This window comes from Dreissena polymorpha, chromosome 9 (assembly GCF_020536995.1).
Source record: "Dreissena polymorpha isolate Duluth1 chromosome 9, UMN_Dpol_1.0, whole genome shotgun sequence".
NCBI classification, from domain to species: Eukaryota; Metazoa; Mollusca; class Bivalvia; order Myida; family Dreissenidae; genus Dreissena; species Dreissena polymorpha.
The window spans coordinates 21,475,198-21,501,940 of NC_068363.1; the positions used below are offsets into that span (position 1 = coordinate 21,475,198).

The window sequence follows — 26,743 nt, forward strand, 5'->3', positions numbered from 1 at the left end:
TATTAATTCTTATATGTTAAATAACTGCAGACCAAATTGAACAAAGTAACAAGGGAATTATTGTGATGCTAAAATATGTTTGAATACAAGTACATACTTTGAAGTCTCAATTCTATTTTCCAAATCTCATTTCTACCTTTTTGAAACAAAATTAACTTGTTCTAGAACATTCTTTATTGTTAATTTTATTAATTTACCTATGTTCAACATAGTTTAAATTCCTTTTTATTCATTAAAAAATCAAGTGAATACACTGTGAAAAAATAATTATATTCTTTATAATTAATTACAGTATTATATATAAGCATTATAGAAAAATGATGTACATGAACGGCAGGAAATAAGTTAATTAATTAAGTTGGCTTGAGTAAAAATCTTTTAATACTGGAAATATTATTTTTCACTTCTTTAATTACATTTGTTGAGACTGCGGTTTATAAAATCACAAACTTTTTCGGTAATGTATAATAAAGGATAAAATGAATACCTCAAAGTTTGAATCTTAGCTGATCATGTAGATCTCTAGAATAGTTTTAAATGATTAAAAAAAATCGTTTAAAGATCTCATTCAATTTAATTTATTAAAGTAAACAACACATTATATTTAAAAAAAACGTATATCAATAATGTGTGGAATAATTATGAATACATTTTATACACCATACTAAAATGATTGTATTTGTTCAAAAAAGTGTTTTATGATTGATGAAAGTTTATGGTAACTAATAAGTTTTTCTTTCTTTTACTAATGATGAAGAATAAAGAGTATATGATGAGATACTTCCATTTAACACACAAGTAAATCTGCCCAAATTAAAAATGGAAAACAGTTGTAACTTGAGTTACATCCCTATTGCATAAAAATAATAAATGAAAATTTCCAAAATTTCAGGTGGAAAATGGTTGTAACTTGAACATGTTCAAATATCTCTTTCCATAATTATTCTACAAATTGGAAATGAGTCTTTTAACACTGCTTGGAACTAACCAAATATATGCTTTTTTAATAAAATCCAGCAAAATTATTTTTTTAAATTGGGCGGTTTTTTGTCTCTCCTGTAAAATTTCCAAAAATGGAGTTACAACCGTTTTGCGCTTAGCCCACGAAAATGCTTTCCTTTTACTTCATAGTTGCCGGCCATATAACTGGCTACTCAAATTTTTCTGGAAAACACTGAATTATGCATGACAAACACACAATACTTACATGTAAATACATCTTAGATTTTTTTTTTTAATAAATGGACACTTCCAGCTTGTCGTCATTAAAATCCAAAGATTCAAATAATTTTCCACGAGATAAGTCAACAATTGTGTAATCAAATGAATGAAAAATAAAAGTAAAGAAAGCCAGATTTTACATAAATTTCAGGTGAATGAACACAACAAGGTAAAGGTAGTCGGTGAGATATAATAATAATACAGTTAGTAAGGCCAAAACCCTGGGTACGGTAAATATACTAAAACATACCCGGGAATTTTAACACTAAATCGGTTGTTGTCGGCTATTTTGTAAAAATTAATAATGCTCACATTTATGTCAATTTTCTGTTAAATGGCATTTATATTATCAAAACTCATCGTTAAAATCATTAATGTGATTTAATTTTAAATCTTAAATTGTTTAAAGTCGCATCATTGTATGACGTCGTCAAGTATAATATTTTCCGCGACATTGCACGTTCACTTTTTACCGCCATAGATTTTTTTAAAGAAACATTATTTGGTTTTCGAGGTCCGTAAAATGGGGAACACCATATTCGGTATTTATATTTATATGTTTTAACAATTAATTCATGTTGTGTAATAAATATTGTATAAGATATTTCGATATTGATTGAAAATGTTTCAAATTGTTATTTATGAAACCTCTTATTCTAATGTGTGTATGCTATTATATTATACTTTGAAAAGCATATCTGTTGTACTATAATCTTATTATTCATTTTTTATTGTTAATTTCATTTATAGTAGAGAATCGTCAATGTTACATCTAGTCGCCAATGCTTGTTGTCAGTGTTAGTCGTAAATGCTTGTGATCATTGTGGTCAATGTTAGTCGTCAATCCTTATCGTCATTATACATGAAGAAAATAAAAGCAGAAACAGAGAATCTGATGTATTCTTGATTACTTGCTTATTCCTACGGCGTCCTCTCAACACTCATACTAAAAAGCATGTTGATGCAGATTTTTTAAAAGAGAAGGTTGTTTAAGGTAAACAATATTGTTTTACGCTATCGGTAGCATGTTTAACGACATCGGATTTTTGGCGGAAAATCTAATATTTGCGGGTATGTTTAAGTTTATTTACTGTACCCGGGGTACATGTAAGTAAAGTTAAGAGACTGAGTACCCGGGGTACATGTACCGGTAAGTAGTACCCGAGCATGACCAATCGAGCCTTAGTAAGTGAGTGATGGTGTGTGGGATAACATGCACTGAGGGTGTATATTTTTCATGAACAAGTCAATTGAAGGTGTTAGAGATGCATTGCTCCATAAGATTAAAAAGGGTAATTAACCAAGGGCTTATTAAAATTAAAACGATGACATTACATTGTACCAGCTGTTTATTGTTGTATACTGTAAGCTTGCAATATTTTAAATAATGTAAACAACTTACCTTGTATTAAGTTGGCACATTGTTGTCAGGTGTAGAAACTTTTTATACTTATTTCTGTTAAGCACTGGCTGAACCAAAAGAATTATGTAGTCGTTTCTAAATAATCACATAACAACCTACTAATGCATATATGCTTGCCAGTTACTGAGTTTGTGCATTTCCATTCATTATATTATCGGCCTCGTCAAACTGCGTAGACTCGGATGAGACGCCGTGTGATGTCTGCTATTTTGTTTGTTGAAGATTTCCATATCCACGGGTGTTTTTATGTCGAATGTTATGGTTTTTCAATAGATCGTATACTTATCTACAAAACAGCGAATTAGCGGTCACTTTACATCATCTATGTTATTTTGTTAATACTTTCTTGCGTTCTTTTAGAACCTGTATTGGCAGCCATTGAAACGCCGTCTGCTATTTCGAACGCTGATGATTTCCATATCCACTGGTGTTTTTTATGTCAAATTGTATTGTTTTTTCATTGGATCGTATACTTATCTACAAAATAGCTAACTAGCGTTCACTTTACAACATTTATGATGATCTTATTTTGTAAATAATTTCTGAGTGTTCATTCCTACGTTGCTATGTCGTCAGCCATTTTGACGGTTGGTTTGTTTACTTTCGGTTTCTACTGCAAACGAAATTAATTGATTTGCTGCTCACGTTTATTTATTGATTATGCCCCCCTTCGAAAAAGAGGGGGTATATTGCTTTGCTCATGTCGGTCGGTCGGTCTGTCGGTCGGTCCGTCCACCAGGTGGTTGTCAGATGATAACTCAAGAACGCTTGGGCCTAGGATCATGAAACTTCATAGGTACATTGATCATGACTCGCAGATGACCCCTATTGATTTTGAGGTCACTAGGTCGAAGGTCAAGGTCACGGTGACCAGATATAGTAAAATGGTTTTTGAATGATAACTCAAGAACGCATACGCCTAGGATCATGAAACTTCATGGGTAGATTGATCATGACTTGCAGATGACCCCTATTGATTTTGAGATCACTAGGTCAAAGGTCAAGGTCACAGTGACCCGAAATAGTAAAATGGTTTCCGGATGATAACTCAAGAACGCATACGCCTAGGATCATGAAACTTCATGGGTAGATTGATCATGACTTGCAGATGACCCCTATTGATTTTGAGGTCACAAGGTCAAAGGTCAAGGTCACGGTGACCTGAAATAGTAAAATGATTTTCGGATGATAACTCAAGAACGCTTTTGCCTAGGATCATGACACTTCATAGGTACATTGATCGTGACCCGCAGATGACCCCTATTGATTTTCAGGTCACTAGTTCAAAGTTCAAGGTCACAGTGACAAAAATCGTATTCACACAATGGCTGCCACTACAATGGACAGCCCATATGGGGGGCATGCATGTTTTACAAACAGCCCTTGTTTAATAATAAATTATTAAACCCTAATAATGTAATAGACATTATCGGATAAATAGAATACCATTCTAATACCAGTGTGTACTTACATTTATCTCGGAAAGCCTAGCCGTGTAAACCTTTCTTCAACTCGTAGCACACAAATTCACAATACGTTGAATAACACATAGATTTATGTCATGTTTATTAAAAAACACACTTGTGTACTTCTGATTGATATTCAAACACAATTATTACGTCTTTGTATATCGATTAAACGCCTAACTTTTTATTGAATTAATAACGCGTAACTTAGTTTCTTTGTTTATTAACAAGATGGAAGCTAGCCTAAGCGCTTTTCATGACGTCATGCACGCGTGCACTTTCCCATAAAAATATTTCAACACCAAATACTCAAAAACTAGATTTTTCCCAGGTATAACGCCTACGCCAACAGGTAGATTGCATTCTTGTCCATACACATGTCAAATTTCAGCAAACGTGTTGGGCCAGTTTTCAAGACTCCCAAATCGCAGTGATTTGCCCCAGCTTAACGAAACTTAGCCCCCTTTATCATTCGTTCAATTGAACGTCATCAATGATGACATCCAATACATCACTCATTCCATACTAGACTTGCGACACCTTAAGGGTTTCGCGGGATGGAATGAGTGGAGAGATGAAATCAAATTGAAAATCGATTATTTCTAAAAAAAAATGGTACGAAAAAAAATGCGGGTAGGAAAAAAAAACAAATTTGGGTACGAAAACAAATTTGAGTACGATAAAAAGGGTACAAACAAAATAAGGGAACGAAAAAACTATTTTGGTACGAAAAAAATGGGTACAAATAAAAAATAAGGTACGAAAAAATTTGTGTACGAAAAAAAAATGAGTACGAACAAATGGGTACGAAGAAATTTGGGTACGAACAAATTTGTGTACGAAAAAATTGGGTACAAAAAAATGTGGGTACGAAAAAAAAATTGGTTATGAAAAAAAATTAGGGTACGAAAAACTATTTGGGTACGAAAAAAAAGGTTCAAATAAAAATTTGGGTACAAAAAAATTGGGAACAAAACGAATTTGGGTACGAAAAAAATTTGAGTACGAACAAATGGGTTCAAAGAAATTTGGGTTCAAAGAAATTTGGGTTCGAACAAATTTGTGTAAAAAAAAAATTGGGTACGAAAAAAAATTTGGTTATGAAAACCTATAGGGAACGAAAAAATTAGGGTACAAAAAACTATTTGGGTACGAAAAAAAAGGGTACATATATAAATTTGGGTACAAAAAAAATTGGGTACGAAACAAATTTGTGCACCGACGGACAGACGAAGCGGCGACTATATGCTCCCCCTAAAAAATTTGGGGGGGAGCATAATAAACAAGTTATGGCAATTTAAAGGTGGTACGCAAACTTAATAATAGATTTATCAATTATATGCTTATTCTAAGTGAAAACAAGGGACAAAATTGTCACAAAACCAGGTTTTCATTGTGAAAAAAAAATCTGATAAAGGGAGAAAACTCAAACTGAACTTTTGAAATGACCAAAAAAAATTAACCCCCTTTGAAAGTTTTTTTTTTTTTTAAATCTATTTTTAGTCGTGGCGGCCTTGACATTGGAGATATTGACGTGATTCTTTCGTGGGACACACCGTCCCATGATGGTGAACAAATGTGCCAAATGATTTTAAAATCTCACAATGAATGACATAGTTATGGCCAGGACAAGCTCATTTATGGCCATTTTTGAACTTTGAACTCAAAGTGTGACCTTGACCTTGGAGATATCGACGTAATTATTTCGCGCGACACACCCTCCAATGATGGTGAACAAATGTGCCAAATGATTTTAAAATCTGACGATGAACGACATAGTTATGGCTCTGACAAGCTCATTTATGGCCATTTTTGACCTTTGAACTCAAAGTGTGACCTTGACCTTGGAGATATCGACGTAATTATTTCGCGCGACACACCGTCCAATGATGGTGAACAAATGTGCCAAATGATTTTAAAATCTGACAATGAACGACATAGTTATGGCCCGGACAAGCTTATTCCGCCAGCCCGCCAGCCAGCCCGCCCGCATTCGCCAATCTAATAACCAGTTTTTTCCTTCGGAAAACCTGGTTAAAAAGGCCATAATTGTTACAAAATGCTTGATACAGTTATCTGCTCTTGTTTATACATTGGGGTCATGTTGGTTAATAAGCAAAATACATGGTGTATGAACGCAATATGTCAAGGGACATAAAAAATATTTGAGGTCATATGCAAACTTTATCATAGATTTATCAATAATATGCATATTATTCTAAGTGAAAAAGGGCCTAATTCTGTTAAAATGCTTGATACAGTAAATGAGTTGTCTGCTCTTGTTTATAGATTGGGTTTATGTCGGTAATGAAGTATGCAAAATATAAAAGCAATATGTCAATGGACATAGGAAATATATTTGAGGTGGTACGCAAACATTCCAATGCGCAAGCCGACGCCGGGTTGAGTAGGATAGCTCGACTATATATATTTCATATATAACAGTCAAGCTAAAATGTAAATATACCATAAACAACAGGCTAACCTCAATCACAACTTTAATGCAATGCTTGTAACAATAGAGATACAATGATATGCCAGGGATTGAAACTAACTGTTTACTATTGTGGGCAACCATCTTTAGTATTTTGGTTGCCCAGATAAAGAATAACGAGCCCAGAAATATGAACATGTGAATATTATACATTCTTTTAATAAAATAATAGATAATTAAATACATTTGCTGACAACACATGTTCAATGCATGATGTTTTATTATGAGCCTGAATTGAATCATGTCCTATTCCTAAATAATGAATGTTATTTAACTAGTATTGATCCATGGTGATCAATTGTTTTTCAATTTTTATTGCAGTGAATTGTTTTAAGCTTTAAAAAAAAGAAGTTTACCAACTTTTGAAATTGAGTTGCCCAGACCAAAATCTACTTGCCCCGGGTTCACGGTAAACCACTTATTTCCATCCCTGTATGCTCTTCATTTTCTGTTCTTCCATCGCATTCTCAAAATTAAATTTAAAGCCGATATTTTTTAATAACATTAGTATGAATTACTAACCATTATCACCCAAAAAACAATTTTACAAAGCTGTAATCCCGTCGTAGAGATTTAGTTTACTATTATCAGTGTTCTCTTTAAATACCGGCTGCTAGCGATCTTGCCGGTTACATTAACTCTTGATGCCGGCTACTTTTCCCAAATATATCAAGTAAATGTCACAAATGCTTTGGTTTTACTGCATAGTTGCCGGCCATATAACTGGCTACTCAAATTTTTCTGGAAAACACTGAACTATGCATGACAAACACACAAAAATTAAATACATCTTAGATTCATTGTAAAAAATAAATTGACACTTCCAGCTTGTCGTCACTAAAATCCAAAGATTCAAATAATTTTCCACGAGATACGTCAACAATTGCGTAATCAAATGAATGAAAAATAAAAGTAAAGAAAGCCGGATTTTACATAAATTTCAGGTTGAAACACAACAAGGTAAAGGTAGTCGGTGAGATATAATAATAATACAGTTAGTAAGGCTCGTACCCTGGGTACGGTAAATATACTAAAACATACCCGGGAATTTTAACACTAAATCGGTTGTTGTCGGCTATTTTGTAAAAATTAATTATGTTTACATTTATGTCAATTTTCTGTTAAATGGCATTTATACAATGTATTATCAAAACTCATTTTTACAATCATTAATGTGATTCAATTTAAAATCTTAAATTGTTTAAAGTCGCGTCATTGTATGACGTTGTCAAGTATATTTTCCGCGATGTCGCACGTTCACTTTTTACCATCATAGATTTTTTTAAAGAAACATTTTTTGGTTTGCGAGGTCCGTTAAATGGGGAACACCATATTTGGTATTTATATTATGTTTTAACAAATAATTCATGCTGTGTAATAAATATTGTATAAGATATTTCGATATTTATTGCAAATGTTTCAAATTGTTATTTATGAAACCTTTTATTCTAATGAGTGTATGCTATCATATTATACTTCGAATAGCAGATCTGTTGTACTATAATCGTATTATTCATTCTTTATTGTTAATTTCATTTATTGTAGAGAATCGTCAATGTTACATCTAGTCGCCAATCCTTGTCGTTAGTGTTAGTTTTCAATGCTTGTTATCATTGCCGTCAATGTTAGTCGTCAATCCTTATCGTCATTATACATGAAGGAAATAAAAGCAGAAACAGAGACGTATTCTTGATTACTTGATTATTCCTACGGCGTCCTCTCAACACTCATACTAAAAAGCATGTTGATGCAGATTTTTTTTAAAGAGAAGTTTCTTTAAGGTAATCAATATTGTTTTACTTTAATCGCTAGCATGTTTAACGACATCGGATTTTTGGCAGATATACAACTCGGATACAATCTAATATTTGCGGGTATGTTTAAGTTTCTTTACCGTACCCGGGCTACATGTAAGTAAAGTTAAGAGTACCCGGGGTACATGTACCGGTAAGTAGTACCCGAGCCGAGAATGTCAATTGAAGGTGTTAGAGATGCATTGAACCATAAGATTAAAAAGGGTAATTAACCACGGGCTTATTAAAATTAAAACGATGACATTACATTGTACCAGCTGTTTATTGTTGTATACTGTAAGCTTGAAATATTTTAAATAATGTAAACAACTTACCTTGTATAAAGTTGGCACATTGTTGTCAGGTGTAGAAACTATTATACTTATTTCTGTTAAGTTGCACTGGCTGAACCAAAAGAATTATGTAGTCGTTTCTAAATAATCACGAAACAATCTACTAATGCATATATGCTTGCTAGTTGCTGAGTTTGTGCATTTCCATTCATTATACTATCGGCCTTGGCAAACAGCGTAGACTCAGATTAGACGCCGCATGATGTCTGCTATTTGGTACGCAGAAGATTTGCATATCCACGGGTGTTTTATGTCAAATGTTATGGTTTTTCAATAGATCGTATACTTATCTACAAAACAGCGAATTAGCGTGCACTTGACATCATTTTTAATTATGTTATTTTGTGAATACTTTCTCGCGATCGTTTCGCCTTTGGTCGACGCCGTCTGCTATTTCAAACGATGAAGATTTCCATATCCACTGGCGTTTTTTTATGTCAAATGTTAGTGTTTTCCAATGGATCGTATACTTATCTACAAAACAGATAAGTAGCGTTCACTTTACATCGTTTGAGATGATTTTTTTTGTAAATACTTTCTAAGCGTTCATTCTGACGAAGTCGACCATTTTGACGGGTGTGAAGAAATACCGAATTTCCCGTAATTACCAAAATCCGCAGAAAACCACGAGATCCGACGAAATCCCCATTAATATTGATTGTGTATTGAAAAACTGCGTATTTTAATATAGATCGTTGCGAAATACACCGAAATCACTAATGAAACATTGTTTTATCAAAGTTTGATTTCGGGGATTTCGGTAGGACTTCGGTATATCCACGTACCGCATTTTGTAAATCCGGTTTTGTCAAACTTGCGAAACTTTTTCGTGATTTAATCAAAAAACTAGATTTTTCCCAGGTATAACGCCTACGCCAACAGGTAGATCGCATTCTGGTCCATATACATGTCAAATTTCAGCAAAAGTGTTTGGCCAGTTTTCAAGACTCCCAAATCGCAGTGATTTGCCTCAGCTTAACGAAACTTAGCCCCCTTTATCATTCGTTCGAATGAACGTCATCAATGATGACGTCCAATACATCACTCATTCCATACTAGAGTTGCGACACCTTAAGGGTTTCGCGGGATGGAATGAGTGAAGAGTTCAAATCAAATTGAAAATCGATTATTTCTAATAAAAAAATTGGTACGAAAAAATATGTAGGCAGTGGGAACGAAAGAAAAAAAAAATTGGGTACGAAAACAAATTTGAGTACGAAAAAAAAAGGTACGAACAAAATAAAGGTACGAAAAACTATTTGGGTACGAAAAAAATGGGTACGAATAAAAAATTAGGTACGAACAAATTTGTGTACGAAAAAAAATTGAGTACGAACCAATGGGTACGAACAAATTTGTGTACGAAGAAATAATGGGTACGAACATAATATGGGCAGGAAAAAAAACTAATTTGGTTACGAAAACAAATAAGAGTACGAAAAAATAAAGGAAACAAAAAAATTAGGGTACGAAAAACTTTTGGGTACGAAAAAAATGGGTCCAAATAAAAATTTGGGTACGAAAAAATCTGGACACGAAACAAATTTTGGTACTAAAAAAATGGGTACGAATTTTTTTATTTGGGTACGAAAAAAATGGGTATGAAAAGAAAAATGGGTACGAACAAATTTGGGTACAAAAAAGATTGGTACGAAAAAAAAATGTGTACGAACAAATTTGGGTACGAAAAACATTTGGGTACGAAAAAAATGGGTACAAAAAAAAATTGGGTACAAAAACAATTGGGAACAAAAAACATTTGGGTACGAAAAAAAAAATTGGTACGAAAAAAATTTGGTACGAACAAAATGGGTACGAAAACAAATGGGTACGAAAAAAAAGGGGTACGAAAAAAAATGGGTAAATAAAAATTGGGTACGAAAAACATTTGGTTACGAAAATAATGGGTACGAATTTTTTTTTAGGTACGAACAAATTTGGGTACGAAAAACATTTGGGTACGAAAATCGAAAAATTGGGGTATGAAAAATCTATTTTGAGTTGTCTAGCCCGTGAATTGTCTCCTGGGGGTGAATTGTCTTGGGGTTGCTATTAAAGCTACATGTACTTCCGGCCAAGCCATGTGTTTATAGCGATTGCGCAATAAAAAACACCACTTTTTCGTGATTTAATCAAAAACTAGATTTTTCCCAGTTATAATGAATACGCCAACAGGTAAATCGCGTTATATGTACAGTTAATGAAAAATTTCAAAGGGCCATACATTGTAACTCTGTGAAAAATCATCCGACCAGAACCCGCTGATAATATGCATGTCTCCTTTTGGTTGTGAAGCTTCCCATTAAGTTTAATTGAATTCCAGTCATTAGTTGCTGAGAAATAGCCCGGACAAAAATTGTGAACGGACGGACAGACGAAGGGGCGACTATATGCTCCCCCCTTAAAAAATTTGGGGGGAGCATAATAAAGAAGTTGTGGCAATTTAAAGGTGGTACGCAAACTTTAAAATAGATTTATCAATTATATGCTTATTCTTAGTGAAAAAAAGGCCATAATTGTTACAAAATGCTTGATACAGTTATCTGCTTTTGTTAGCCGGATTTTTTTCTAAAAAATCTCGGCTTATAGATTGATGTTGTCGGGCGGGCGGGCGGGGTGGCGGCGTGCTCGAAAATGTTAAAGTTCTTATTTCATGATATAACTTTGGTATGCTTGGACCTAGAGTCTTCAAACTTGACATGAAGGTTGGCCAGGATTAACAGATGACCACTGGTCATTTCAAGGTCATTCATTTGAAGGTAAAGGTCACTGTGACCTTCAATATAAAAAATGTTAAAGTTGTTATAACTTTGGTATGCTTGGACCTAGAGTCTTGAAACTTGACATGAAGGTTGGCCATAACTAGTTAGTAACCACTGGTCATTTCAAGGTCATTCATTTGAAGGTCAAGGTCACTGTGACCTTGAATGTAAAAATGTTAAAGTTCTTATTTCATGGTATAACTTTGGTATGCTTGGACCTAGAGTCTTCAAACTTGACATGAAGGTTGGCCAGGATTAACAGATGACCACTGGTCATTTCAAGGTCATTCATTTGAAGGTGAAGGTCACTGTGACCTTCAATATAAAAATGTTAAAGTTGTTATAACTTTGGTATGCTTGGACCTAGAGTCTTGAAACTTGACATGAAGGTTGGCCAGAACTAGTAAGTAACCACTGGACATTTCAAGGTCATTCATTTGAAGGTCAAGGTCACTGTGACCTTGAATGTAAAAATGTTAAAATTGTTATAACTTTGGTATGCTTGGACCTAGAGTCTTGAAACTTGACATGAAGGTTGGCCAGAACTAGTAAGTAACCACTGGACATTTCAAGGTCATTCATTTGAAGGTCAAGGTCACTGTGACCTTGAATGTAAAAATGTTAAAGTTCTTATTTCATGTTATAACTTTGGTATGCTTGTACCTAGAGTCTTCAAACTTGAAATAAAGATTGGCCAGTACTAGAAGATGACCACTGGTCATTTCAATGTCATTCATTTGAAGGTCAAGGTCACTGTGACCTTAAATGTTAAAATGTTAAAATTGTTATAACTTTGGTATGCTTGGACATAGAGTCTTCAAACTTGACATGAAGGTTTGCAAGCACACTTAGATGACCACTGGTCATTTCAAGGTCATTCATTCTAAGGTCAAGGTCACTGTGACCTTGAATGTAAAAATGTTAAAGTTCTTATAACTTTGGTAGGTAAAAATGTTAAAGTTCTTATTCCATGTTATAACTTTGGTATGCTTGTACCTAGAGTCTTCAAACTTGACATAAAGGTTGGCCAGTACTAGAAGATCACCACTGCTCATTTCAATGTCATTCATTTGAAGGTCAAGGTCACTGTGACCTTCAATGTTAAAATGTTAAAATTGTTATAACTTTGGTATGCTTGGACCTAGAATCTCAAACTTGACGTAAAGGTTTGCAAGCACACTTAGATGACCACTGGTCATTTCAAGGTCATTCATTTCAATGTCATTCATTTGAAGGTCAAGGTCACTGTGAACTTAAATGTTAAGATGTTAAAATTGTTGTAACTTTGGTATGCTTGGACCTAGAATCTCAAACTTGACGTAAAGGTTTGCAAGCACACTTAGATGACCACTGGTCATTTCAAGGTCATTCATTTGAAGGTCGAGGTCACTGTGACCTTGGATGTAAATATGTTAAAGTTGTTAATACTTTGGTATGCTTAGACCTAGAGTCTTCAAACTTGATATGAAGGTTGGCCAGAACTAGTAGATGACCACTGGTCATTTTAAGGTCAAGGTCACCGTGACCTTGAATGTAAAAATGTTAAAATTCTTATTTCATGGTATAACTTTCTTATGCTTGAGATCAAACTTTCCTAATTGTCAATTTAAGTTCATATTTGTGACCTTAAATGTTATTGTTGTTCATGTATATGCATGCATTCAAAACATAACACAAGGTTTGCTCATGCCTTGAAAAGTACTTACATTTCATTTTGACCTTTGAACAATATTTCAGTAATTTAAGTATTGCATTGACAAAAACACGAAAGGTACTTTCCTGTCATTTAAATCAAAAATCCGGCTTCAATGCGGTCATCTCCGACCGCGGAACTCTTGTTTATACAATGGGGTCATGTTGGTTAAGAAGCAAAATACATGTATGAAAGCAATGTGAAAAAGGGCCTAATTCTGTTAAAATGCTTGATAAAGTTGTCTGCTCTTGTTTATAGATTGGGGTTATGTTGGTAAAGAAGTATGCAAAATATAATAGCAATATGTCAATGGACATCGGAAATATATTTGAGGTGGTACGCAAACATTCCAATGCGCGCACCTATGGCGGGGTGATTAGGATAGCTCCACTATATATATTTCAGAGCTTAAAAGTAAATATACTATAAACAACAAGCTTACCTCAATCACAATTTAAATGCAATGCAGTTAAACAATAAAGTTACAATGATATGCCAGGGATTGAAACTAACTTTTTACTATTGTGGGCAACCATCTTTAGTATTTGGTTGCCCAGATAAAGAATAATGAGCCCAGAAATATATTGAATATTATTATACATTTTTTTAATAAAATAATAGATAATTATATACATTTGCTGACAATACACATGTTCAATGCATGATGTATTATTATGAGCCTGAATTGAATCATCTCCTATTCCTAAATAATGAATGTTATTTAACTAGGATTGATCCATGGTGATCAATTGTTTTTCAATTTTTATTGCACTGAATTGATTTAAACTTAAAAAAAAAGAAGTTAACCAACTTTTAAAAATGAGTTGCCAAGGCCAAAATCTACTTGCCCCGGGCTCATGGAAATCACTTATTTCCATCCCTGTATGCTCTTCATTTTCTGTTTTTCCATCCCATTCTCAAAATTAATTTTAAAGCACAATATTTTTCAATAACATTTGTATGAATTGCTAACCATTATCACCCAAAAAACAATTTTACAAAGCTGTAATCCTGTCGTAGAGATTTAGTTTACTATTATCAGTGTTCTCTTAACTTAAATACCGACAGCCAGCGATTTTGCCGGTTACATTTACTCTTTATGCCGGCTACTTTTCCCAAATATATCAAGTAAATGTCACAAATGCTTTCGTTTTACTGCATATAGTTGCCGGCCATATAACTGGCTACTCAATTTTTTCTGGAAAACACTGAATTATGCATGACAAACACGCAATACTTACATGTAAATACATCTTAGATTCGTTTTTAAAATAAATTGACACTTCCAGCTTGTCGTCATTAAAATCCAAAGATTCAAATAATTTTCCACGAGATACGTCAACAATTGCGTAATCAAATGAATGAAAAATAAAAGTAAAGAAAGCCAGATTTTACATAAATTTCAGGTTGATAAACACAACAAGGTAAAGGTAGTCGGTGAGATATAATAATAATACAGTTACTAAGGCCCAAACCCTGGGTACGGTAAATATACTAAAACATACCCGGGAATTTTAACACTATATCAGTTGTTGTCGGCTATTTTGTAAAAATTAATTATGTTCACATTTATGTCAATTTTCTGTTAAATGACATTTATATTATCAAAGCTCATTGTTAAAATCATTAATGTGATTCAATTTTAAATTGTTTAAAGTCGCGTCATTGTATGACGTCGTCAAGTATAATATTTTCCGCGATGTCGCACATTCACTTTTTACCGCCATAGATTTTTTTAAAGAAACATTATTTGGTTTGCGAGGTCCGTTCAATGGGGGAACACCATATTCGGTATTTATATTATGTTTTAACCATTAATTAATGCTGTGTAATAAATATTGTATAAGATATTTCGATATTTATTGAAAATGTTTCAAATTGTTATTTATGAAACCTCTTATTCTAATGAGTGTATGCTATTATATTATACTTTGAAAAGCATATCTGTTGTACTATAATCTTATTATTCATTTTTTATCGTTAATTTCATTTATTGTAGAGAATCGTCAATGTTACATCTAGTCGCGAATGCTTGTTGTCAGTGTTAGTCGTAAATGCTTGTGATCATTGTGGTCAATGTTAGTCGTCAATCCTTATCGTCATTATACATGAAGGAAATAAAAGCAGAAACAGAGACGTATTCTTGATTACTTGATTATTCCTATGGCGTCCTCTCAACACTCATACTAAAAAGCATGTTGATGCAGATTTTTTAAAAGAGAAGTTTGTTTAAGGTTAACAATATTGTTTTACGTTAATCTGTAGCATGTTTAACGACATCGGATTTTGGGCGGATATACAACTCAGATACAATCTAATATTTGCAGGTATGTTTAAGTTTAATTACCGTACCCGGGGTACAAGTAAGTAAAGTAAAGAGTACCCGGGGGTACATGTACCGGTAAGTAGTACCCGAGCCGACCATGACCAATCGAGCCTTAGTGAGTGATTGTGTATGGGATAACATGCACTGAGGGTGTATATTTTTCATGAACAAGTCAATTGAAGGTGTTAGAGATGCATTGATCCATAAGATTAAAAAGGGTAATTAACCACGGGCTTATTAAAATTAAAATGATGACATTTCATTGTACCAGCTGTTTATTGTTGTATACTGTAAGCTTGCAATATTTTAAATAATGTAAACAACTTACCTTGTATTAAGTTGGCACATTGTTGTCAGGTGTAGAAACTTTTTATACTTATTTCTGTTAAGTTGCACTGGCTGAACCAAAAGAATTATGTAGTCGTTTCTAAATAATCACAAAACAACCTACGTATGCATATATGCTTGCCAGTTACTGAGTTTGTGCATTTCCATTCATTATATTATCGGCCTTGGCAAACAGCGTAGAATCAGATGAGACGCCGTGTGGTGTCTGCTATTTCGTTACGCTGAAGATTTCCATATCCGCGGGTGTTTTTATGTCAAATGTTATGGTTTTTCAATAGATCGTATACTTATCTTCAAAACAGCGAATTAGCGTTCACTTTACATCATTTCTGATGATCTTATTTTGTAAATATTTTCTGAGTGTTAATTCCTACGTTGCTATGTCGTCAGCCATTTTGACGGTTGGTTTGTTTACTTTCGGTTTCCACTACAAACGAAATTAATTGATTTGCTGCTCGCATTTATTTATTGATTAAATAATAAATTATTCAACCCTAATAATGTAATTGTCTCAATATCATTTATATTCAAGATATTATCGGATAAATAGAATACCATTCTAATACCAGTGTGTACTTACATTTATCTCGGAAAGCCTAGCCGTGTAAACCTTTCTTTAACTCGTCGCACACAATACGTTGAATAACACATAGATTTATGTCATGTTCATTAAAAAACCACAATGTGCACAAAAGACATGCATGTGTACTACCGATTGATATTCAAACACAATTATTACGCCTTAATTTATCGATTAAACGCCTAACTGAATTAATAACGCGTAACGCCAGTTTCTTTGTTTCGTAGCAAGATGGAAGCTAGCCTAAGCGCTTTTCATGACGTCATGCGCGCGTGCTCTTTCCCATAAAAATATTTAAACGCAAAATACTCGAAAACTTGATTTTTCCCGGGTATAACGCCTACGCCAACAGGTAGATCGCATTCTTCTCCATATAAATGTCAATTTTCAGCAAAAGTTACCGACCAATTTTCAAGCGCCTCAAATCGCAGTGATTCTCGCCAGCTTAACGAAACTTAGCCCCCTTTATCATTCGTTCGATTGAACGTCATCAATGATGACGTCCAATACATCACTCATTCCATATTAAGAGACGACCCATTAGCCTGGTGAAGCAACAAACAATGAATTTCTTCAGCAGCATATGCAAAAATGCAGTCGGTATGAAGCATAAAGCATATGCAAGTAAATAACATGAGAATGTTACAAGGCAGCATGCATGTACTTGCCTATAAACCCTTTCACCATTTTTCAGATCAGTTATTTCCCTGTAGACTAGAGCGCATTGCGGCCTTTGTCCCTGTTTTTATGTCCCCCACTATAGTAGTGGGGGACATAGTATCTTTGCCCTGTCTGTTGGTCTGTTGGTTGGTTGGTCTGTTGGTTGGTTTGCGCCAACTTTAACATTTTGCAATAACTTGTGCTATATTAAATGCAGCAACTTGATATTTGGCATGCATGTGTATCTCATGGAGCTGCACATTTTGAGTGGTGAAAGGTCAAGGTCATCCTTCAAGGTCTGAGGTCAAATATATATGGGCAAAATCGCTTATTTTATGAATTCTTTTGCACTTTTGAAGATAGCAACTTGATATTTGGCATGCATGTGTAACTTATAAAGCTGCACATTTTGAGTGGTGAAAGGTAAATGTCAAGGTCATCCTTCAAGGTCAGAGGTCAAATATATATGGCCCTAATTGCTTATTTTATGAATACTTTTGCAATATTGAAGATAGCAACTTGATATTTGGCATGCATGTGTATCTCATGGAGCTGCACATTTGGAGTGGTGAAAGGTCAAGTTCAAGGTCATCCTTCTAGGTCAAATATATGGGTCAAAATTGCTCATGTAATGTAACTTCTGCAATATTGAAGCTAGCAATTTTATATTTGACATGCATGTGTATCTCATGGAGCTGCATACATGTATTTTGAGTGGTGAAGGGTCAAGGTCATCCTTAAAGGTCAAACGTCATATAGGGGGACATTGTGTTTCACAAACACATCTTGTTTTAAAGCAAAGCTTTATCTTATTTTCTCTTATTTTATGGGAATCCTTTTATTTTGTATGTCAACTATACAAACTATAGGGGCGAAAATTGTTTTGAGGTGTTTAGATATAAACCCATGATTGTCTTTTATTTGTGCATAAAGATAAGGAAATGTGCTATAATAAAAATATGTATATCATACGACAAATGCAGTGAATTAGAATTTCAATATTTATATCAACAAGTACATATATAATTTAAATTAATATAGTATACAACACAGTGTAAATATAACACTCGAGTACACATATGCCAAACGTATATGTATTAATAATTTGAGTGAACCATTCGAACAATCAGATTAATGCAATTGAAAATATCAAAACAAACGGCACCACTTTAATGCTCTATATTAAGAGGTATTGGAATATGATCTGACGATTGATTAATGTCAATGTTTTAATTCGTAAATATAGAGCAAATGTGACCATATTCACTAAATATTATTTTTATTTTGTTTTGTTTTCAGATTCTGCCAGTGTGACCTCATTGAAATTTCCAGTCTGGATTGTTCAAATCAGTACCGATCCAAGCCAGTGCACAACACTGCCCTCTATAGAATATATTGAATTAGAGGGTGTCAAATGTTCCTATACGTTGCTATGCAGTCTACTCAGCAGTCTGCTGACACTTGATCATCAGGTGAAGTTTGAGCTGAGATACTGTGAAATAACGTCGTGCGTAAAGGGCGCAGTCAGCACATTATATAATACTCAAAAAGTAAAAATAAAAACAGAAAATAAAAAAATAGCCATGTCTATAGTTGATCTCGGATATGATCATGGTCAAGAAAATCATGAAGAGTCGTTGTCTCAGATGCTTGTATTGCTCTCACAGCTGGACAAACTTAGAATTGAAATGCGTTATGACACACCTGATCTGTGGAAGACTCTTCACGGTTTGAATATTAAGAGTCTGAGTCTACGTATCAGAGGAGTGAATCATGCAGAGTTGTTGTCTCAGTCGTTAGCCTCGCTTAAACAGCTAGAAATGCTTAGTATTGAAGTGAACACTGGCAATCGTCCTCTGTGGGAGGTTCTTCATGGTTTAGGTATCAAGAGTCTGAGTCTGATAGGCGACTGGCATGATGTGTTTAGTTCAGGTTTGAAAGTATTTAATGAGACGTCTCTGAAGCAGTCGATGTTAAAACAGCTCAAACAGCTGGAAACACTTGATGTTTGGGTGTATAAAGACGATCCTGGTTTGTGGGAGGCTCTCCAGGGTCTGAGTATCAAGAGTCTGAGTCTGAGTGGCTACATATACGGCTACATATACGGTTTTAAACCTAAGTATGCGACGTCTCTGAAGCAGTCGATATTATCGCTTAAACAGCTGGAAACACTTTATGTTTGTGTGGAAGAAGACACTCCTGATCTGTGGGAGGCTCTCCAGGGTCTGAGTATCAAGAGTCTGAGTCTGGATTGCCTCAATACAAATTGTAAACTAAAGTATGCGACGTCTCTGAAACAGTCGTTAGTATCGCTCAAACAGCTGGATACACTTTATGTTAGTATGTATGATACTTTAAATGTTAGTACGCATGAAGACAATCCTGGTTTGTGGGAGGCTCTCCAGGGTCTGAGTATTAAGAGTCTGAGTTTGACTCTGAGTCAGGATTCGCCTGTCGTTAATTCAAGTTTTAGACTGAAGTATGCGACGTCTCTGAAGCAGTCGATTTTATCGCTTAAAGAGCTGGAAACACTAAGTATTAGTGTGGAATACAACATTCATGGTCTGTGGGAGGCTCTCCATAGTCTAAGTATCAAGAGTCTGAGACTGCAAGGTACTGAAGGAGGTTTTGAAACAAAGTATGCGGAGTCTTTGAAACAGTGGCTGTCATCGCTCACAAAGCTGGACACACTTAGTATTAGTGTGGATAAAACCAATCCTGATCTGTGGGAAGCTCTCCATGGTCTAAGTATCAAGAGTCTGAGTATGAGTTTGGGAAGCAAGTATATAGATTTTAATCTAAATTATGCAGAGTCTATTAAGAAGTCGCTATTATCGCTCACAGAGCTGGACACACTTAGTATTATCGCCAAAAAAGACAGCCCTGGCCTGTGTGAGACTCTGAATTGTCTGAACATCAAGAGACTGAGTCTGAGTGGCGAAAAGAGAGGTTTGAGAGTGGATCATGCAGAGTCGTTGTCTCAGTCGCTATCATCACTTACACAGCTTGAGACGCTTACACTACATTTGAATACATACATTGCGCTGCAGGTACCACGATCATTGAAGTATTTGAATATCTACTCTAAAAAATTGCTTCCCTCGGAATTACGGGACCTTGTGGGCAGACTGGCAGCACGTCCGCATGCAATTGATATTGAGCTAGAAATTGGTTGTGCTTCAAGTATTGATCCCCCAGAACGAATCCTACTCCAGGAATACATTCTAGTTCAACAGGAACTTGTTTCTCGGCCGAATGTTGTAGTTAAAAAATTCCGAACATATGAATCTGAATCTAATTCTACCATGCCGGTACATTACATTGGTGGTGTTGATAACCCTGCTCACTGTGACTTAAGCATTGAAGATTATGCATATGACATATTTGCTGAATTAATGGAAAGATTCAAATATAGTCGAATTTCAATTGGACTTCAGATAAATCCAGACTCATTCTTATAAATAAGTGTTTGTTGTTGTTTGACATTTAATATGTATGAAAGTATGAAACCAGTGTTATTGAATTGTTATAGTGCAGTCTTCGAAATTAGCACACGCCCGATCGCCCGTGACGAGTAAAATTACTGCCGGGCACATACAAAAATTCACGTTTGTGGCCCGCCGGGCATGTAAATTATTGAAGCCAATTGACAGTTTATAAAAAAAATCGTAAGCGGTTCTTGATATTTGCAGATCTATTTTTCAATTTTGCGAACAAACACCTTGCCGTAAGTTGTAAAACAATGAAATTCGATTGGTTTAACAACACGCACCTGCTTGCACACGTAATTGTTTTTGACCGATGCAGTTCGGTCACATTCGGTTCTTATCGACGGTTTCTCTAGACATTAATCGAGAAGATGCTTTTTGAATCGATCATTTCAATCAAGTAATACGCTTCCGTTTTTGTCAATGTAAACAAATGTCATTGTCGACATAGAGGCAGTATCTTAGGTATGATGATGGGACTAAGCCCGATAAAGCACTTCCAAAATAGAATATTGACAATGATTTAGAGAAAAAGGAAGCCAAGAAATGGTACGCGGACACCAGAGAATGCTCTTTTCAAGAGCACTGGTGTAACGATCGACCGTCTTTATTCTAGTGATTGATTAGATGTAATTGTATTCACTACTATTGAAACAAATGTTCTGCTTTACTATGTGTAGCATGTAAGTGTTAAAATGTTGTGATTTGTTATAATTTTGGTTAAAAAAGTTTGGGCATGTAAAAAATATGTTGGGCATGTAAAAATTCTTAAGTAACTGGCCCGACTGGCATGTAACTTTTCAAAGCTAATTTCGAAGACTGATAGTGTTTTTAATTCTTTGCAAAAATCGAAACTTATTTTACATTATGTGTACACAGATGTTGTGTTCGTTCTATTCATGCACTATAGCTATAACATTTTGCAAAGTGTGTTGTTGCATTTCCGACACGTGTTATTTGACAAGTTAACATAGCGGAAACAACAATGTGTCTATTTTATAACAATCTGAACTTATTTGTATTAAGTCAAATGACACGTATATGATTCTGTTCCACAAATCTTTAAAGAGATACATTCGCCGGAGTTTTTCTGTAACAATAATGGCCTCTTGAAATGAACAATATGACGGAAATTTCGCTCCTAAATAGTAAACTATTTGATATGTATTTATAAAAATAAAGATACATAGGCAGCAATTCTTCATGTCTCACTACTTAACGCAATAAAATGGCATCATCACATTGCGTATATATTTTGTGTAAATGTTATGTGATATGTTTTTATTTAATGCTTGTCTCTGTTTTCATACAATAAACAATTTCAAACACGGAGTTACAATTTAAGTAGTGCGCGTTGAAGCATGAGTATTGAACTGTACACTTATCATTCCGTTGACTTTACCTATAAAGAGTTCATGGCATCATCGTTTCGATTGTCTTCCATTCTCTAGACTTCAAAACACTTGGATTATTGAAATACATATAAAGTATTTTTATTTGCGTTTTTTGCACAGTGCGTGTCAAATCCAAAACTTTGAAGAGTCTGGCTGTTTTTGCCTGTTTTGCCATGTCTGTACGTGACATTGTTGGCGTTGATGACACTGCCCACGATGACCTTAGAGTTAAAGCTGATGTTTGTTAAAGATTCTTTGATTGTATGAATGACATAAAAATTAATCGACTTTGTATATGTCCAGACTCGATCTCATAAATGCTTTTACATGTGTATGCTGTTGTTAGGCATTGTATTAGTATAAATCTATTGATTTTAATGTCCTGAAGTGCATGTGGCAATTTGTAAACATCGAAAATGTGTTGACGCTATGTGTCAAAAATATATGTTGTTTTTAGCTCCACTGGCCAGAGGCCAGCGGGGCTTATGTCATGGTCCTGTGTTGGTCGTGCGTGCGTCCGTCTGTCCGTGCGTTAACTTTTTCTGTAAACATCTTCTTCTCCTAAACTACTGGTCCAATTCTGATGAAATTTCTCAGGAATGTTCCTGGGGTGAACCTCTTCCAAATTTGTTCAAATTATGCTCCTGGGGTCAAATTTGACCCTGCCCTGGGGGGGGGGTCAAAAATTGAAAATTTGCTTACATGAGGCCTATTTTGTGAAAACTTTTAAAATCTTCTCGTCCATAACCATTGGGCCTAGGGCTACCAAATTTGGTATGAAGTGACATCTTATAGTCCTCTACCAAGTTTCTCCAAATTATGCCCCTGGGATCAAATTTGACCCTGCCCCGGGGTCAAAAATTGAAAATTTGCTTATATAAGGCCTATTTTGTGAAAACTTATAAAAAATCTTCTTGTCCATAACTATTGGGCCTAGGGCTACCAAATTTGGTATGTAGTGACATCTTATAGTCATCTACCAATTTTCTTCAAATTATGACCCTGGGGTCTAATTTGACCCTGCCCCGGGGGGTCAACAAATTGAATATTTGCTTATATAAGGCCTATTTTGTTAAAACTTTAAAAAACTCTTGTCCATAACCATTGGACCTAGGGCTACCGAATTTGGTATGTAGTGACATCTTATAGTCCTCTAACAAGTTTCTTCATATTATGCCCCTGGAGTCAAATTTGACCCTGCCCTGGGGGAGTCAAAAAATTGAAAAATTGCTTATATAAGGCCTGTTTTGTGCAATTTTTAAAAATCTTCTTGTCTATAACCGTATGGCATAGGGCTACCAAATTTGGTATGTAATGACATCTAATAGTCCTCTACCAAGTTTGTTCAAATTAAGCCCCTGGGATCAAATTTGACCGTTCCCCAAAATTGAACATATGCTTATATTGGGCCCATTTTGTGCAAACTTTAAAAATCTTCTTGTCCATAACTATTGGGCCTATTTCGACCAAATTCGATATGTAGTGACATCTAATAGGTCTCTACTTAGTTTGTTCAAATTATGCCCCTGGGGACAAATTTGACCCTGCCCCGGGGGTCACAAAAATGAACATATGCTTAAATAAGGCCTATTTTGTGCAAACTTTAAAAATCTTCTTGTTCATAATTATAGAGCCTAGGGCTACTAAATTTGGTATGTAATTATATCTAATAGTCCTCTACCAAATTTGTTCATGACTCGCAGATGAAACCCTATTGATTTTCAGGTCACTAGGTTAAAGGTCAAGGTCACGGTGACCCGAAAAAGTAAAATGGTTTCTGGATGATAACTCAAGAATGCTTATGCCTATGATCATGAAACTTCATAGGTACACTGATCATGACTCGCAGATGACCCCTATTGATATTTAGGTCACTAGGTCAAAGATCGAGGTCACGGTGACCGGAAATAGTAAAATGGTTTCTGGATGATAACTCAAGAACGCTTGATCATGAAACTTCATAGGTAAATTGATCATGACTCACAGATGACCCCTATTGATTTTCAGGTCACTAGGTCAAAGGTCAAGGTCACGGTGACCCAACTTGTAAAATGATTTCCGGATGTTAACTCAAGAACGCTTTTGCTTAGGATCATGAAACTTCATAGGTACATTGCTCATGACTCGCAGATGACCCCTGGTGATTTTTAGGTCACTAGGTCAAAGATCGAGGTCACGGTGACCGGAAATAGTAAAATGGTTTCTGGATGATAACTCAAGAATGCTTATGCCTAGGATCATGAAACTTCATAGGTACATTTATCATGACTCGCAGATGACCCATATTGATTTTCAGGTCACTAGGTCAAAGGTCAAGGTCACGGCGACTCAACTTAGAAAAATTGTTTCCGGATGATAACTCAAGAAGGCTTACACCTAGGATCATGAAACTAAATAGGTACATTGATCATGACTCGCAGATGGCCCATATTAACGTTCAGGTAACTAGTTGGAAGGTCAAGGTCGCGGTGACTTTACAAGGTAAAATGGTTTCCGGATGATAACTCAAGAAAGCTAATATGTATAGGATCATGAAACTTCATAGGTACATTGATAATGACTCGCAGATGACCCCTATTGATTTTTAGGTCACTTGGTCAAAGGTCAAGGTCACAGTGCCAAATAACGTATTCACACAATGGCTGCCACTACAACTGACAGCCCATATGGGGGGCATGCATGTTTTACAAACAGCCCTTGTTATATTTTGAGATGATTCTTTACAAAGAAAGATGCTACTATTGTATTTGTTTTTAACATGTGAAAGGCTCTTGAGAAGGAACCAGAGATTATTAACCCTTTACCAAACACTAACAGGATTTTACAGGTTTGTAGCTGACGACTTTATAAATAATTATGATAAAAGGAGAAATTGCTTAAGATGATTTATTTCTCCTTGTATCACAATTATTTCTTCCCTACCTGATCATTTCAGATTCCATTACAATTTAATTGTCGTCTGCAACCTCTTTCAAATTGGGAATGACCAAAATGTGTCGTTTGGTAAAAGGTTAAGGAATTTTGATTCATATGGGTCTTGTGAATCTGTTTCAAATCAAATGCGTAGATTTGATCTTCAGCATCTAAAAATATGTGAACTAGAAAGAACGACAATATCTTTTGGAGAGATAAATGTACCTACGTTATAAGCAAAGGACCTGTGCAACAATTTCCAGGCTTTTTAGTCTGTTTAGTTATACGGTAGTAACTTTTTCCATATATAAAAATGCTCACCTTTCCAAATTTAAGCGCCCAGTGGAACGAGGGATAGAAAGAGAAAGTCACATGCTTGAGTACATTTTAACCCATGCGCATTGCACGTTTTTTCGCATAAAAAACAGTGGAGCGATACAGGGCCATCATGGCCCAGTGTTTTCATTATTATCTGAAACAACCGATTTTTTTAATAAAGCAACAGATTAGGCCGGGGGTCTAGGGGGCCGCCTAGGCCCCCCGTGGGTCCAGGGCAACGCCTGGTAGGGGGTTCAGGGGGGCGAAGCCCCCCGAGAAAAAAATGAATATGCAACTTTGGCTAATAGATATCAGTGCTCTGGCTGAAATTCATGATTGACAAAAAGGAAATAAGACAAGAGAAGAAAACAATATTATTTTTTTTATTAAAATTAAGTTTACCTGATGAGAACTTCACATTTTATTTACATCTCGCAAGAGACTAGTCAGAGTCACTATCACTGTAACTGGCACTGCTGCTAGAATCTGAATCATCCTCTAAATTAAATGTCTTAATAGCTGCTTTGATCTCTTCCCTCAATTCTTCCTGATCTAATAACATGACAGGGTCTGTTTGAACACAAGTGTCACTAGTAGAAGGAGTAGCTGAACCTATTTTCTTTTTCACTGACAAAGGTTCTGCTAATTTTTTTCTATTTTTAATACTGAGCCATTTCGAAACTGCCTGCTTAACAATGTCACCAGAATCCTCGCATCTTGGCCCATTTATAGTCACCTGTAACAAAGCTTCTAACATGTCATTGGATATTCTATTCCTGTGTATAGTTTTAATATTTTTAAAGAACTTGCTCCTCTCTCCGGCCAGGCATTTGTGACAGGAAGTGAAGCTGCAACTTCAGCAATAAATGTTAACTTGGGGAAGAACTGCTTATAAATAGGGACAGATAGCAGTTGTATTAAACACCTCTCTGTGCTTGTCATCTTGGATGTAGAGTTATGTGGAAATTTTGGTTTTAAAATATCCCTAAGATGGTATTTCATTCCATTCCACTCTGTTTTAAGCTGATCAGACAATTCTTCTCCATTTTCTCCTCTGTAGAAATGTCTAGCAAGTATCTGTACTTCTCTATTACCATATTCCTTAAACTGTGCTGTATCATTTGGAATACCCTGGATATCAAAAATACTAAATGAGGTTATGATTTCTGAAGTATCAGTAAACCTTTGGTCAATATTGTTTTTCAAAGCAGCAATGTAATTTTTGAATAAAGACTGAATTTCATTCATGGCTTTTGAGTTCAAAGAGAGTTCAGCACTGATGTTATTAATTGAGTCTATATCACTTTGCAAAGCCGTAATTGGTGTTTCTTCTTGAAGAATACTATCAAGTTTGTCTTTTGCACTATTGACTTCAGGGATAATGGCAGAAAAATTGAAAGAGCTACTCTGGAAAACTCTTGACAGATGTGACAACACAGGAAGTATATGTCTCAGAATGTAAATAACACCAAGAAATTTTATGTTTCTTATTTTCTTAGAAAGTCCCAAAG

The 26,743-nt window shown here is 35.1% G+C and overlaps 1 protein-coding gene across 1 annotated transcript in view; it reads left to right on the plus strand.

The window, feature by feature from the left end:
• Positions 1-20,598, plus strand: part of LOC127846695 (NLR family CARD domain-containing protein 4-like) — a 755,110-nt gene extending 734,512 nt beyond the window's left edge. The window contains exon 9 of the transcript XR_008033618.1: positions 20,069-20,598. The gene's annotated coding sequence lies outside the window, so the exon portion shown is untranslated. The remainder of the gene's footprint in view (positions 1-20,068) is intronic.
• Positions 20,599-26,743: the final 6,145 nt, after the last annotated feature.